Genomic DNA, 14,227 nt, shown 5'->3' with positions numbered 1-14,227 from the left:
CATAAATACAAAGAGAATAAATGGCAGCGATGTGACACTGAATGACAGACCCATCAGGCCCGGGGTTACCCATTTGATTATCGGGTCCGGAGCAAAAAGTGTCCCCCGGCCAGTTAGTTTTTGATAGTCGCTGGCTTGTTTTAATGACTCCTCCTGGCCTGCAGCAGCATCACAACTTTTTTTATGGCTGTATGCAAATATTTTTTCAACACAGTTTATGGTCTGTGATTGTTATCCGACTCTCGGTCGGTCGGTAGTCGGTTTTGCAAAGCTTTTGTTCAGCTTTTATGGTTCTCCAGCCCTATGTATCTAGGTATCTACACCCCCCTTTTGGTCGAGTGACCCTTTCTGGTCAGTCCATCTTCATTGGCGATGACACATTTTTGATTTGTCGCTAATTTGAATTTGAAAACGAATCGAATGGCAAACGGCAGCCCTTTATTTATTTATTTATTAATGCCATCGAAAGAATTTATGACATTTCTGGCGTTGTAACACATTTTCCGGTTTCGCTTTGATTTTCATTCTCGATTCGGGTGTTGATTGGTCGCCTGACATATTGACTTGCATTTTGTCAATAGCGTTTTGTCTCGTTTGATTCGATTTGATGAAGGTCGTTTCTATTAGCGCCCATAAAACGACGGAAACTCGAACCTCATTCGACCTCCCTTACTTTGATTTGGGCAGATATTCTACGGCTGAGAACACTTTTTGGTAGCATGTGGAATGGAAAAGTTGGGAACTCAAAAGGTTCAAATTAAATGGAAATTGTGAAAAAATGGTTAGAGTGGGGAAGTTATTCACAGCAAATATAGTGTTCCACAAAAAAAACTTTGAAATCTTTAACATGATAAACCTTTAAAGCCACTGATTTATTCAATATTATGATTTATCTTTTATATTTTCCTAACCATTTGTGGGAAATACACCAGCCTTTTGTATTATTTTATATTCCAAGGGTTACTTTTAATCCTGCCACTTCTTATTCCCCTCATTCTTTATTCCGCCACCCTGGCCAATTATTTCAACCACCTTTTGCTGGCCCGCCAATTAGCTGACCAGGCCTGAACCCAATACGAAGTTTGTTTTATCGAGTATCTGGAGTGGAAAACACTCAAACACTCGATGCAATTTAAACAAATATATGCAGACACTGCCTCAAAAAAGAGCACACACGCCCCTTTTTGGCTTGGCCGGTTGAGATAGGGGCGTGGCAGGGAGGCGGTAAGCGATAGCCCAGACAGATACTTTATGCCGTACGTGCCAAACAAAACTGCTCTCCAGCCACTGACCCATCCAGTTATTGAAATGCAAAAGCCAAAAAGGAAAATTGCAGTAGCGAAGACAATTTCCCTGGCACGCAAAGAGGGGGGGAAGGGGGGGGAGTGGAAATTGGGGAGGGGGAAAATGCAGACAGGAACATGGATGGACCCATGTGTGCGCATGACTTGGGAGACCCGCGATCGCAGGACTGGACTGGACCAGGATTGGATTTCTAATGTGCATTCGTTGTCTGCCGTCAATCCATTAAAAATCGCACCGGCGACAACAACAAATGCGGCACGTACGGTTTTATTTCTCGGTTCTTGGTTCTCAGTTCTCAGTTCTGGGTAGATAACATTTGTATTTAAAAGACACTTTACGGATTGCTTTTGAGCGCCGGCAAACCGGTCTCTCGCTCCACTCTCCTCTGTGCAACCATTTGTAGTTTATCGGAGGCGAATCTTGAAGTACCGCCCGGTACAGGCCGCATGTCAAAATGTCAATTTTTGTTTCGGTTTATTTTTCCCCGGCGCTGTGTGGCACGTCCTCTGTGGCCTCTGGTGGCATGCAAAATTGCCACATGTTGCGTAAACTAGTTTCGTGAGTCGTGAGATATATCACCTGAGTCGCCGGCCCAGAGTCTGTCTAACTGCACTTGCAGAATCCGCATGCATGTATATTTTCCAGCGATCTCAGTCGGGCATTTGGCCTGTCATGTCCCCACTTTTCCAAATGTGTTTGCTATGATCGGTGGCCCGAATGTGGAATGGGGATTACCAGGGGGGACTACCAGGCACTATGTGGCTTATCCCCCGGCAAACGTGTTCGACAACAGCCTTGGACGGCTGAGAGGCCATTAGATGGCTGGGAATTGGTTTGGAATTGGGTTTCTGTCTGAACTTACCCTTATTTATGCGACAAGTTGTTCGGTTAATGTGGCAAGAAGTTTGGTAACCTGCAAGAATGGAAAATTCAATTAGAAATATGCTTAGATATATTTACAAGAGGTCTAGGGGGAAGTAAAAATATTTTTAAATTAATCTTGCTTATAGGTTATTATTATATTATATTACATTTTTATATAAGAAAAGAATTTTTTCCGAAGTATAGGATTAGAACCACCTCAACCTATTCAAATTATTTTTTGGTGCCTGTCATGATCCCAGTCTTTTTCTTGAGAATACCACCCACCTAGCATACTTTCTTTCCTATGCCAAATCCGTTGATTACCCCAGAAGCAAGGGAAAATAAACTTTATTACCCAATGGCCGTGTGCCGTTTGAGAATTTCTGGCAGTTTTTCGGCATTAATGCGAAGTTTATTTCTTCTTCGTTTTTGCGGGCATAATTAAGCGCACTTTTAAATATTTCAACCTATGTTGTGTGTGTTTTGTTGACTCGTAAAAAGAACTGGAGTACCGTCGGGGTCGTAAAACCGACGTCTTTTGGACCACCCAAGATGGGCTGGGAAACTTTTGCATGAGCTAACCGATGCGTGTGCCAAAAGAGGAAAGTATGATGAGCAGAGAAAAAAGGTCAACAATTTTATAGCCATTTCCCGCTTAGGATTCTAGGTGTTAAATAATAAATACGCCCAGGAATCGCTCCTTCCCAGTCGATAAAAACGGGCGCCCTGGAGGCCCCAGAGTTGCGTGCCCTGACTTATCGTGCTTACAGTTCACTTGGTCTATGGTATACACTCTATACGACTCCTCCTTTTCCATCCAGGCCGCTGCATGATGACATTTTAATAGCTAGCCCAATCCTCAAGGAAGCAAAAAGGAGGAAAAAAACGAAAAACACCGAAAGCAATAAGAGTATTTTCCGTTCTTTTACGAGCTCGCATAAAACATTGAAACAATGACGAAAGCCCAACACTTTTCCTGTCGGTTTCCACCTTATGTATGTGCGAGGACCAGTGCCCTGTGGAACCGTAAACAAATTCCCCATTAATTGCTTCATTTTGCCAGCCGCTCTATCGACCTGTGGACCCAGTTCAGCTTTAAAGGCTCCCAACAAAAGCAATTAAAGGCCAACCAACAACTGCCGCCACAAGAAAAACCTTTTTCTGCAGACTAAACTAATTTAATTAGTTCAGGTTGGGGCGGTAGTAAGCTATTTAGTCCCTGTCTGGGTTCCTTTGGTTAGTTAGACGCGCCAAATGGAATCAGACTTCAAGCGATACAATGTTTAATAATGCCCTGCACAAACAGAGCACGCACCATACGAAAGGTTAGCGAAATAGTTTTAGATATATCAATTATAATATTTTGCCTGCGTTCTGGACACTATAATAATATTATTTTCAATATTGGGCGTTATTTAATCTAATATTTCTTATATAGAACCTAATGTACTTATGTATCTATCAATATGGAAATTGTAAAAATATATGAAATAAAAACATATACTACTTCAACTACTGGGCGTTGTGTAATCTAATATTTCATATATCATATAGCATAATAATAATATTTTCAATACAAGACGTTGTTTAATCTAACATTTCATATACCGAACATAATCTATGTATCTATCTCTATATTTGCTAAATTATATGAATTAATAACCTTTGGATAGAACATAAACAATACCAAAGAGGCCTATTATATATGTCGCACACCTTAACCCCCGAGATCCCATGAGGAAGTTAGTTTTTTCCGTACATGTCATTGACTCACACCCGTAGACAGGGACGGAGAGTCCCGAATGAAACAGAAACATAAAATTTGCGGCAATTTCTAGGGCGTCGTCATCGCCGTTGCCGTCTCGTTTTGTAGGTGACTTTGGCTGTGCGGCATATAAATAAATATTATATTACCCTCGGCGAGGAGGAAACCTTAGACCCGCGTCGCAAATGCGAGACACATTCCCCTCGTCGTGCGTCGCCCTTTTGTTTGCCTGCTGAGTTGTTAATTAAATATTTACTCTGCTTATTTGCAAAATGAATAATTTTAGCATTTTATTTCACATGGCGCAAACTGTGTGTGTGTGTATCTCACTCCTTCTAGAGATCTAGCAAGGGATTTCCTGCCCAAACTCTAACCTGTTAGCACATTTACGCTTGACTTCGGAGACACTTTAAGTTCGCCTTTGGCCTCAGCTTTAATTGCCTTTATTGCGGAGTTTAAGTACAGAGAGAAAAATGTTATCGAAATTCTTACCATATACTTCACCACTTAACTTAGCTATTAAAACAGTTGGTATGCAATATTTTGAAACAAAGTGTCTAGTAAAGTCGCAAATTACGGTTGGAAAAACCAGTATAACTAACTAAAGTTGAGCTCACCTATCCACGAATTACATCATTCAAATTCTCTCACAACCTTCTAGCGAAAAAAGTGCCAGTCGCATTTGCATTTAACTTTTCGTTTTTTCTTCTCACATATTTATTTATTTATTTAGCTTTTTTAAGCGTTTTGTTACGCTTCACATTTACGTGTTGATTGCCCGTTCCAGCACACAAAGCGAAACTTGTTTCGCAAAATGCCATTCAAATACTCGCAGTCTGAATCTGAATCTTGGCCCAACTAATGACTTCATAGAGCTGTTGTTTCCCCTCTGCCGTCAGTCAAGGTGAGTCGGATGAATCTCGAGTATCTCAACAGCTGAAGTTCCGCGCCGGATGGGGAGTTTGCCCCAGAGAACTTTGCATAATTGATTAATAATTTTGCCGGACAGGTGGCGTCCCCCGAGCGACCACGCCCCTTGGAGACCACTGCCCGACAATCGTTAGTTATTCAAATGAACTATACGGACCGCCTTAACCCATTAATTAGCCCGACTTGGGCACACATTAGATAAATGTTGTGAAACCTGATTAAAAGCAAACAGTTCGAGCTGTGCGGATAGGAAAAATGTCACTCTCTCCCGCTTTAAAGGGTTCCACCATCCAGAGATACAGATAGTTAGGGTTGGGGGGATATATAGAAGGGGAGGCGTCACCCCTCTCGCACCCAAACCTATTATTGATTTTACTTACATTCGAGTTTTTGCTGATTTGTTGTTCATTTTGTTTGTTTGGCCTGGGTCTGCTTGTTTGTTTGTTTGTTGATTTTCTGTTTGCTTGACTCGAAAATTATTTGGGTTAAACCAACAGCAACAAGCAATCAATGCAATAGCCGAAGCTCACAGACAAGACTTCAGATGCGATTGAAGTGCGGGTATTTTCGGGATTTGCTTCCTGGTACGAAAGTTTAATTCACAAAATTATGAAATTCAAAGTTTTATTGAGGAAAATGCTAAAGTCGAAAACTTGGATCAGTGAATGTATGCAAATTGCGTACAAATAGGGTGCTTAATATTAATGGAATTGAGTTTCATTTTTGGTATTTTGTAAAAATGTAGCTTATAATCCTTAAATTTGTATTTAAATATAGGCCAGAATTTCCGTATTAGATCGTTGCTTTGCCAATTTGTACACCATCTAATAATCCCATTAATTCCGCTCCAAACACCTGCCTAATCCAATAAGTTGCTCAACTTTTCAGAGCCAACTTTAACCGCAGAAACTTTAACACGAAACAACTTAATTTGTCGCAGCTAGCTAACTAGCTTATGGGTAAACAACGAACATGTCAACGAAACTTAACAGAAATTAACTGGGTAAACACGAAAAGAACCGGAAAATACTGGCTTAATTAACTGGCAAAAACTTTCGGGAGAAAGGACACAGAGATGGAGAAAATGTGGGAGCGTGGGAACCCTTTTATTAAAAGGATAAATTCTCGCAACGTGGCGTATGCGCAATTAACATTTATGGCAATTAATTATGCGATTATGCATACGCCGTGTGGCACACCGCCTGGCATCAACACAATCAGCCATGTCTATTCTATTCTGCCTCCTAATGAAGGCATCAAATCCGAAGGCGACAAAATGTTTACCACCGTCTCCTCTTTTTTTTTTTTGCCCCCACTTTCGGTTAGCTATAATTATGGGTAATCAAACTGTTTTATTTGATGCCCTAACTAATGATCTTTTTGTCTAGGCTTCAGCAAGGTCGAAACCCTAAACGAGCCATTCAGAGACTTGAGTCTTTAATTAATCGTTGTATCGCCATCAACTCTGATTAGCCGAACAGACCGAAAATACTGCCCCCGAGGCAGCTCAATCTCGTTAATTGATATGCAAAATCAAATGGCCACTAAATGGTGCGAACTGAGGAATTACTCCCAAGTGCTTGAGCAGGTGAAGGTTTCTGAGATTTTCCAGGCCAGAGTTCGTTGAACCAAAAGTTGGGCGTGCCCATAGAATAGGGAGTAAGTTAATTACAAATTGCAAGTTCTATAATTAACGTTATACCATTTCATTGACATAACTATATCTTGGAAAAATCTAGATCGTTTTTAGTTAAATTAGTTTGGATTAACTTCAACATCCGCATGAAATGAAAATCATGATTTTCATTATCACATTTATTTTTCATTCCCCATTTTAGCGCCCAATTTCAACCAATTTGTTTTGACATATTTTTGCTCGACTAGGCAGAATTGTTCAAAACACCGAGCAGAAACACAATGGCAATCTGAAAGACACTGGGCAAACAGAGATTCAAACAGAAAGCTAAATCATTTCGTTGAGAACATTTTTACAGATTGCGGTTGGGGCCTTCTTGCTTTTGCTTCTGACATGCTGATAAAGCAAATTTTGGACTCCCTCTGCCCCCGAGAGTATCAATAAACCCATAAATTTAAAAGAGCACCACACAAAACAAATGTAAATATATATAAATTTGTTGTTGTCAGCCCATTTTCATATTTATTTTCATGTGACGTTTGCTCTTATTTATGCCCAGACTTTTTTGTGGGCGTCTCCTCATCGGCCACAGCACAATCTATCCATCTATCTATCTATCCATCTATCTGGTCGTCGTATCTCTTTCTTCTAACTTTAAAATTTTGCATATTTGTCGTAAATTGCCCGCTTCTGTCCCGCCCGATCTTAATTTAATGGATCATGTTCGGTTTGTCGTCATGCTAGTTTTTTTGGAGCTATTAAATGGCTACGTATTATATTAATGGATTTTTGCTGTTGCGCTTGTGTTTGGTCGTTATATGTATATTTTTTAGAACTGTTTACATTTTGACACTTGGCACAGATGTTTCTGGCGGAACTCGGGCTCTCTGGCCCTGAAAATTTTCAAAAACATGTGAGTGTAGTTAATGCGAAATGAGCTGAACGATTATCTTTTGAGCAATGAGTTCATTAATCAGTTATGGAAGCTCTTTTGGAGGTACTAAATTTTGATGTGGGAAAATATGTTTATTTTTCTTTAAAAAAATGTTTACCATACTTAGGCAAAAATATATTTTTGGAGCAAAAAAGTATTCACATTTTTATTTAATTTCTTCAGTTTTTTGTATATGCCATAAAATGAAATACTAAATATTAAAAAGATTTTGCAGGACAAACAAAATTTTACTTATAAATAAGTCACACCGCTATCACAATAGAAAATAAAATACCTGAATCACCATCAACTTCTGACGAAGTAGTGTCAATCAACGAATTTTTTCTCCGTAGGCTTATCCTATCTATAAATTATTTCCACATTATGTCCCCCAACCCAGGTCGCCAAACGTCAAGAACGGTAAGTAAGCCTTAACGTCTTTTCATTCAGCTCCTCTCAGTGAGTCGCCTTTGTTCCCTTCGGCCCCTCAACACCCAGGGAAACCACAAATATTGACCAACATTCAGGGCCCATAAATAAGTAAACAGTCCATTAGTTCCACAACTCCCCCAAGCCGTTCCATTTCCAGGGCAGCAGCTTGCACAACAGCATGAATGCAGCGAATTACTTTTGTGTGGAGAATCAGAAATCGAAGCCAAGTCACACCATATCGAGGCATAGATCCAGAGTGGCCTTATCTTATCGAGTTGGCGCCTTATCGCCCAAAGGTAAACAGAAGATAGCCGTTGGGGCACCGGGCGACTCAACTCATTTGCCAAATGACGCATACAACACCACTGGGGCAGAGGAAATGGAAATGGAAAATAAAATGCTGTCTATATGGTTCATCAACCGAGGGTAAGCCAAATATAAACATGAGCGCATAGAGAACATTTCACAACCTGGTAAAAATAATGCGGGTTTATTTTGATTTTAATAGAATTGAAAGACAAGTAATGGGTATACTTATGAACTCGCTCTCTCTCGTAAGTGTCAATGGCACGTTCCACCAGCTGTTGCCAGCTTTTCTCACACCTTTCTCCGCGCATTTCCCGCACCTGATCTTGAATATTTCGGGGACTGGGCCAAGGGAACCCGGGCATATGGTTCCCAAGAGCTGCCAGCCCATTTTTAATTGCATCTACGTGAGCGAAATTTTGAAACCACAAATCGAAAAAGAACATCCGTTCGCAGAGTCAATTATGCTAATTAAATTTATGATTGAGCCGATAGTTATGGGCAGGCAGATAATGCCCATATAATGGAGCAGGTTCTCTCGCATTCGATTCGGTTCATTTGCAGTTTGTTGCTGATTTAATTGCAAAATATAGAGATATTTATTTTTAATGGACCTGACTTGGCCACGGGGTCTGGTTGTTAAAATAGAAATTACTTTGACTTTGGCTCTGATCGGCTAAAAAATTCACATAATTGCTGTTGTAAAATGTTTTGATTCCAGGCCTAATGATGGTCATTCGGGGGAACTTATTTTCTGGCTTGTAATTTGGGGTGATTTTTCGTCTGGGGCTATTAAAGTTTCAAGTATTCGCTTGGCATCATAATTGTCAAGGCAGCATTATTTTTTGCCAGATGATGGAGTTGGGCGATAAAATGTTTGTGTTTGGTGGTTGAAAAACAAGCAGGGGTTATACAAAAATAAAAATCACAGTGCTATGATTCTGATGGTGGCTTACAGATCTGATAACATTAAATAAACAAAAGGTATTGGGAATTTAAGTTTTGATTTAGTGGTAGATTATACTGGTCAATCGGATTGCCCTTTTTTTGTATATATGTATTACGGAACTTAAATGTTTGAAGCGTTAAAAAATTGTGCATCATAAAGAACGTATGTAATTTCGTTTAGCAGAAGCATAGATTTTTCTACCTATACATTTTGTATTCCATCCAGCAATATGTTTACTCTTCATTATTCTCTGTAAAATATGCTTCCTTTCTAATACCATTTCAATTACCTCATCGCCCAAAGCTTCTGAAAATATTATCCAATATTAGCCAACTTAATTTGCCCAATCCTTGCACAACTTTTCCTAGTCGCATTAAACGAAAAATTCTTACCGAATTTCAGCCATCGCAATATGTTTTTGTTTATGCCTATCGTGGAAGACATCGTCGGCGTCAATAATTACAGCATCAAACGGCCAGAATCGAAGATATATATATTCGTATACCCCACCGAGACATGGAGATAGAGCGGGATGGACGCACCCGCATCTCTCGAGAGTTTCCCCGATTTTTGGGGCAGGCACGCCACATGCTTTTTAACCTTGATTAAGTTGACGTTCTAATGATGCTGCTAATGGCGGCAATGATGTTCCCAATGATGATGATGCGGATGGGAATGGGAATGGGAACCGGGCTGCTGAAGATGCTGCCGCAACATCATTAACAACATTATCAACAACAACGACGGCGGAGGAAAACTTCACGAGTATTTTTTGTTTTTAATTGCCGCCTGGCACTTAGCTAATGTAATTTATATTACATCTTGCTGCTGCTCTAAAAGCTTTAAGTAGCTGAAAATAAGAAAGGAAGAGCCGAAACAACAGCGAAGTGCAGCATCGGTGGGCTAGAAGGTTGTAAAAAGAAGTGTGGGCTCTCAAGACGTAAAGTTTTGTTTATATTTACCTAACATTGTACTTGAAAGATATTTTCGTTGCGTTCTTTTTCTCATCCCCCGACTCTATCTCTCTTTTCCCCCCTTCTGTTTGTTTATCTAATGGCTAAAAAATATCTAAGCCGTAAAATTTGTATCTCTGAGATGGCTAAAAGCTGCTGCTTCTTTCCTTCGGTTTTTTATTTACGAAAGTCATAAATACCTTTGGGTCAGTGAGAGAGAAGAAAAGGTTCGATTTCGGCTCGGACTCTTGGCAGACACATCCGAAGCACATAAAGTCTCGTGCCCAAAAAGTTGCTATATTTTCAATTTATGTAAAAGAGCCGCCTGCCCGCCGCACCTGCCCCCATCTTACCTGCCTGTTATCTAAAATGTTTTTTCCTGTTGGTAATTAAAAAGTTTTCCGCCCCAGACCCAGTTAGCCGCCCCTGCTCAGATGTCTGCTGGCTAATGCAGGTTGGTAGCTCTCTACTACGGCCTTGGCGTTCTCGGTGGGGATTTGTGGGCCTGATAACAACGGAAGCTGGCAGCTTTAATGAGTGGGTTTGCTTAAAGATTTGGTTTCGAGGCAATTCTCAGAGGAGATAATGAAGGTCACCGGTGGATGGGAACAACATAATACGGGGCGCAACGTAGAGATAAGCATCTCTATAAGAGTCTTATTTAAAGGAACTACATTTTTCGTGGAACATAATAATCGAAACGAAGTTTTAGAATCGGATTATAAATCATTTTTGGTAAAATCACACATTATTGCATACATTTTTAAAGAATTGAAACTTAAAATATTGTTATTACGTATAATACATGATGTTCTAGTCATTATAAGGTTAATGTAAACCTATGGACTTACATATTTACATAACTCCACAGCATCTAGTACTGACAGTTCTTATGAAATAACCTCGTGATTCTTCTTCAAATCCTTTTCCCACTTCGGATTCTTCGAACTTTGGAACAACCCGACATCTTTAGCCGTATGCCTGGTCACGTCTAACCCATTCCCACCTGGCCAGCTAGACGAGCCTAGTTGACATTCCTCAAAAGTGTCAACGAGAAAGGCCCACAACACGAGGCATTCGGACCAGCCAGAACCAGCCACCAAAGCCTCCGTACTGAGCCTCACCTCGTTCATTCATAAAGATTCACATCTCCATAAAGAGGGGCGAACAAACACGAGTCCAGGCAGCACCTAACAAGTTCTCGGAATCGCACAAACCTCAAAAAGTTCTTTAAGTTTTTCGCTCTAACGAAACCTGTTCCCCAGACAGAAACCCCGAAAAGAGGCGGCTTGGGACTGGGACGGAAACTCCGACCGAGTCTGCGGCCCGAGACATAATTAATGATTTCAAAATTTCACAACGAACACTCATAAAACTTATCGATCGAACATGAAACAACAGACGAGAAAAAAAGAATGTCATGCTGCTGTCAAGGCAATTTCGGGCTTTAAGGTTACTCTCTCCAAATATAACTGTTTAAACTAAAGAAAGACAATCTTTTTTTTCTAAAATAATCATAATAAGTTTACGCTTTTCAAGTTAAAACTCTGTTCAACCTACATATATTATTATAATATATTTTCTGCCTAATATACTAATTTACTGCCAAATATTACTTTAATTAAAAATACCTTATTTTTTTTTTTTTTAATTTTGTAGATTGGAAAGAAAGGAATTCTTCTTTCTGCTTATCAATTACATATTTCGGTTATTATTTTGGGTGATACCAAAAATATTTTATACTTAAATGTTCAAAAATAAAATATGAAACAATCTAGCACCAAAATCATAGGGTAATTTTCTTAAATTAATCAATCAATTAATGTTAATCTAAGCAACTCATCAACATCCAATAATTAGGCACCAAAATGGATGACTTACCGCGAATGTTTTGGCAATACTTCTCAGTTAGCACGCACTGTTGTCAAACAAAAATGTTGGCCTAAACACAACGTGAACCGAAAGCACAGCTACGAAGCAATCTTTGAAATACTATTTGGCGGATAGTCTTCTCTTTTATTTTCATTGATGAAGCGGCGCGAGTATTTCATTAATTCTGCACACACGTTCCGCCGATGACGATTGACGATTAACGATTTACGCTTTTGCTATTTGCTATTTGCGATGACCCGCGTGCCCCGCCCCCAAAAAGCGAGTTGCCCGCACAACAACAACAACTACTACCGTCGCCGGAGGGTGGGCGAAGTGAAGGGTGGGAATTTGCACGCGCGAATCTGCTGACTGCTATAGGAAATAACGGTGCGCTCTACAACATGTCCATGCACGTTCACGTTTTTTTTCGAACTAACGCTGTATTGCTGTATTGTATCTGTGTACGCCACGAACTTCAAAAACTCGGTTCTCTGCCGCTGTTAAGAGCCGATGTTCGCTAACAGTACTCTGGAAACGAGAGCGGAGAGCAAGTCCACGAAGGAGAGTGTGCTTGTGTTCGTGAGCCGAGGCACGAGCGGACGGTTCGGCTTTTTTGCAAAAATCATATGGGTTGCTCTCTCTTCGGAGAGCACAAGAGAGATCCCAATAGCCTTATCTCGGTTATCTGAGCCGGTAAGACTCCAATTTGATTCTCATTGAGTCAGATAAAGTGCGACTCTTTGGTTCGCGACCCGGCTAACTGAAATGTTCGCCCACAAATGAGACCCGTGGGTTTTGAATGCGTTTTTTGGGTCTTTCTGTGTGCCAAAGCAATTTGACAATGGTGTGTGGTTGCCGCATAGGGCGCACAGGTGTGCTAATGGGTTGGGTAGCGAAAATTGAGACCTACCACTAGGAGAACCCCAAGGGTAACGTCCTTAAAAAAATCATCTAATCTGACTTCAAATCGTTGGGAAAATGTATTCCAAGAACATTATAAATATGTTTCAAAATCTTAAGACAGGGATTGATCCATTTATGTTTTTACAAAAATAACCCTATATTTTTTGCCCTATAGAAGTAAAGTACATTTTTTGGCTATCATTATCTGAAATGATATTTTTTGTATGAAATAAGTTTATTTAACTTAGAAATTTTTTTAACTTTAGGCTGCAATTTTAATAAAAATTACAAATAGGTCACTATAGCCCGTTAGAAGTGCGTTAAAAAATCTTTTTCCCATTCTCAATTTCGATATGGTTTAAGATACAAGGAATTAAGAAGTTGAGACTTGATCAACAATAACTGGGATCATTCCTTTGAGCTGTAGGCTCGAAAGTGGTAATGGTACTCGTAAGCCAGTTGGATTAAAAAAAAAATTTTCCCGTTCCTAACTTTGGACATTTTTTAATCGGTTGAAAAACTAAATTACAAACATTTTGATTTCTTATCAAATCGTAAGTAACAGAAAATCTTTGATTTTCCATTGGTCCTATCTCCAGATATCATTTCCAATAAGATGTCGTACTTCCGCCGCCCACAGCTAATTAGCTTGCATTGAGCCGTCCCAATTAGCACTGCCCACAGGGTCTCCAATAAGTTCATTGCTCGCCCAGCACACAAGACATTCTTATCAGATTCGATGCTAAGTAAAATAAATAAATAAAAAGAACCAAAAACAACGACATGTAAATCTGATTTTTTGGGAGCGGTCGCAACAGTAACAACAACCAAGCCGAAAAAGAATGCAAATGCAGCAGTAAAAGATAAACAGAGAGGAAAGTCGAAGAGAGGGCCGGCCTCTCTTTCGTAGATAAAAGTGCACCACCAATTTTCCAACCAATTTTCTCTCTCGGAAAAACGCTCTCTCGTTATCTAACTCTCAATTGTAGTTCGCCTAAATGCGGCTAGATGGCGCCCGTGTGGCGCCGAAGTGAGAATTGCATTTCAGATGCTTTTTGTTTACCAACGAAAAAGTGGGTGGTGTTTTGCGGGAGGGGTGGGGGGGAGGAGAGGGAGAGTGCGGTTGCATTCTTGGAAATGTTTGCAAAAACCGTCGCCGGTTTGCTACTGCCACAAATGCCGCGTAATCACTTTTTGCGACTACGTCGACGTCACCGGAAGTTGCAACACGTCGCCGTCTACGCACACAATCGTAAAAAGCACACACACACACACACACACACACGGTGCATATGCCGTTAATGCCACACTGCCACACCCCAGCAATTGCAAATTTCGCCCAGCCCACCGCCTTGCAAATTTTCAAAAAAGAAAATCG

At 40.3% G+C, this 14,227-nt stretch overlaps 1 protein-coding gene across 1 annotated transcript in view; it reads right to left on the bottom strand.

The window, feature by feature from the left end:
* LOC119552868 (protein slit) overlaps positions 1–12,374 on the bottom strand; it is a 54,040-nt gene extending 41,666 nt beyond the window's left edge. Inside the window, exons 1-2 of the mRNA XM_037862763.1 lie at positions 11,956–12,374; positions 2,168–2,218 (exon numbers count right to left, since the gene is read on the bottom strand). The gene's annotated coding sequence lies outside the window, so the exon portion shown is untranslated. The remainder of the gene's footprint in view (positions 1–2,167; positions 2,219–11,955) is intronic.
* Between the last annotated feature and the right edge of the window lie 1,853 nt (positions 12,375–14,227).

This window comes from Drosophila subpulchrella, chromosome 3L (genome assembly GCF_014743375.2).
Source record: "Drosophila subpulchrella strain 33 F10 #4 breed RU33 chromosome 3L, RU_Dsub_v1.1 Primary Assembly, whole genome shotgun sequence".
Classification (NCBI taxonomy): domain Eukaryota; kingdom Metazoa; phylum Arthropoda; class Insecta; order Diptera; family Drosophilidae; genus Drosophila; species Drosophila subpulchrella.
The sequence above is the reverse complement of the archived record's forward strand: the minus strand, read 5'-3'. Positions and strand labels throughout refer to the sequence as shown.